Here is a 2,618-nt window from a genome sequence, read left to right as displayed (position 1 = left end):
GACTTCTCTCACTCACAGATTTGACTATTTTAGTGTTGACCTTTGTCCCTTCTCTCAGGGATAGAGATAACTTGATACCACTAGTCACAGAGAAGGAAATTGAACATCAAGGATTGAGAGAAGTAAACTATAGAGAAGCAATATCAGTGAATTTTAAGGCAAAAAAGAATGGCAATACCCTCTGGGTATTTTCACATAGAATCAGGTTATAGAAGCAGATAAAAATGTTTTATTGTTTTAGTTTCTTCGTCTAGAAGCATAAAAAGAGCTGAAGAGATGGAAAGCCATAAAGTCTTGCTTGAAAAAGAACTCTGATAATCTTGTTAGGCTGAATTTAGATTGTTACCAAATGCCTTTTTTTCTTTTTACCTCTTCTACTTGTAACTACATTTTTAAGTTCTTTCTGAATTTTGAGCATCTGTATTTCACCTGAAAGCCCATGCCAGATAACTGAATGGATTGCTGATTCTTTTACTGCCAATACACTAATCTTTCTTCCATACCCCCCTCCAAATATATATGCCAACAATTAAGGTATATTCACATAAAAGGAACATGCTCAGGAAGTCATCATCATGTGTGTTACTGCTGGATTTATTTTTATTATGACATTTATCACTGTCTGGTATATTCTTGTTTATTTGTTTGATTGTTTGTGTCCTCCCACGAGAGGGTAATTTTTATGAGAGGGAATATTCATCTTATAAACCTAGAAAGTGTCAGGCACACAGCAGATGTTAAATGTTGGTTGAATAAATGGATGAATGAATCATCCAAGGCAGACCACTTCCACAGTGAAATAGTACCTATCTCGACTTTGCAGAAAATTCTAACCACTGTTTGGAGACCCACACCTGAATGTCCAACCGGCTTCTTAACTCTTCCACTTGACTGTCTGACAGGAATCCCACGTTTAACATTGTCCACAATATGCCTTCTAATTTCTCAAACCAAATCTGATCTAAGTTGGATCCATGTTTTAATCATCTCAAGTAAATGGCTACTTGATTTCTTTTTTTTCCCTTTCCCCCTCTGTGTACAATCTATCAGTAAGTTCAGACAGCTCTACTTCCAAAAAAATTTTTCAAATCTGTCTACTCTTCTTCACCTTTCCATTTTTCACTTGGACAAGCTACCACTGTCTCTCACGTGGACATCTGTAATCGCTTCTAAATTAATGGTTTCTCTGCTTCCATTCTTGCCCTCCATCATCTGTTCTCCACACAGCAACAAAAGTGCTATTTAAAAAATCCCAAGCCCCTTTAGAATGCCTTCCTTTTACCATTAGAATGAAATCTGAACTCTTTACTGTGGTTCTGAGGACTTGTCCTCTTCCACCTGACCCTGTTCTACGCTTCTCACTAACCTCCGGCCACAACGACGCTCTTCCTGTTCATCAACTAGGCCATGGTCACTCCTGAACTTAGGGCCTGTTGAACCTGCCATACCCTCTTTGTATGTTTTGCTCCCAGTTTTGCCATTTCTAGCTCATGTTGCCATTCAGATATCAACTTTAATCTACAAAAGTGGCCCCCGATCATTCTATCACATTCCTAATTTATTTTCTTTGTAGAACTTAAACTATAGAAAAGGATGGTGAGCTTTCCTTCTGGAACAGAAACTCCACAAGAGCAGAGAACAAGGACTTTTTTTTTTTTTTAGGACTTCCCCTTTCTTCTTCCATATTATATCCCAGGACCTAGAACAGTCTCTGACATGTCGTGTGCAGGTGCTCAATAAAATATAATGAGTGGATATGCAGATGAACATGCAGAGATGTATCTTCATAGGAGTTAAAAAAGATAACTAAAATATCCTTATCTCTCTTTCATTAACTATGGAAGTGTTTCAGACTTGCTAAAGCTACCAACTGACACAAAGATAAGGTAGGAAGAAAAGATAAATAGTTTTGTGAGCTCTGAGCTTAGGGGAGAAAGGCAGAGGTAGGGAAAAGCCTGTGTGTTCAAGTGCCTAGGGAAGAAGTCAAGTGCCTGTGTGAATGGCTCTGTTATTTGTAGGAACGTGCAAGTCTCCATATTATGGGGCCTTGCCGCCAGCTGCCATTTCTCTGAGTTCGGGTGTCAACTGGAAAGGATACTTCCCGTAAATCTTCCTTGAGCAGCAATCAGTGCTTTTTCTTTAAAAAAAAGTGAAAGTTTCAATTAGGTTTTTGAAAGGAAGGTTATCTCTGAGATGTAAATAATATGTTAACATTGTACTCATCTCTAAAAAGCTATGTACATTAACTTGGAATGTGCTGAGCTGAGGTAAATTGATATCCAGCCTGTAGTTGCCAGGGGATTTTTGTCTTGTTTCTTTGCACAGGAGAGAAAACGCAAGGGAGCAGGGATCAATTAATTGCCTGCTGAGGTACTGCCCTATCTATTTCGGGCAGGGAAAACTGGAGAGGTCTGGCTGGTTTACCCTCTAAGTAGCTTCTTGCCGAGGGAGCTCAGTTTCAAAAATCCTAGAAACCATATGTGTTCATTTAATCAGAGTTTGGCTCTGAGGAGAATTAAAATGAAAGGAAATTCCACAATTAGAAGGTGTGGAAGTGGAAAGCCGACTAAATCAAGCCCTTAGAGAGGCAGTGTGGATTGGTGAGATTACATTCTTAG

At 38.9% G+C, this 2,618-nt stretch overlaps 1 pseudogene; it reads left to right on the top strand.

Annotated features, from left to right (window-relative positions):
• Nucleotides 1-1,999: 1,999 nt before the first annotated feature.
• LOC125085588 (40S ribosomal protein S2-like) overlaps nucleotides 2,000-2,618 on the top strand; it is a 14,178-nt pseudogene continuing 13,559 nt past the window's right edge.

The sequence above is a fragment of the Lutra lutra genome, chromosome 15 (assembly GCF_902655055.1).
Source record: "Lutra lutra chromosome 15, mLutLut1.2, whole genome shotgun sequence".
Classification (NCBI taxonomy): Eukaryota; Metazoa; Chordata; class Mammalia; order Carnivora; family Mustelidae; genus Lutra; species Lutra lutra.
The sequence above is the reverse complement of the archived record's forward strand: the minus strand, read 5'-3'. Positions and strand labels throughout refer to the sequence as shown.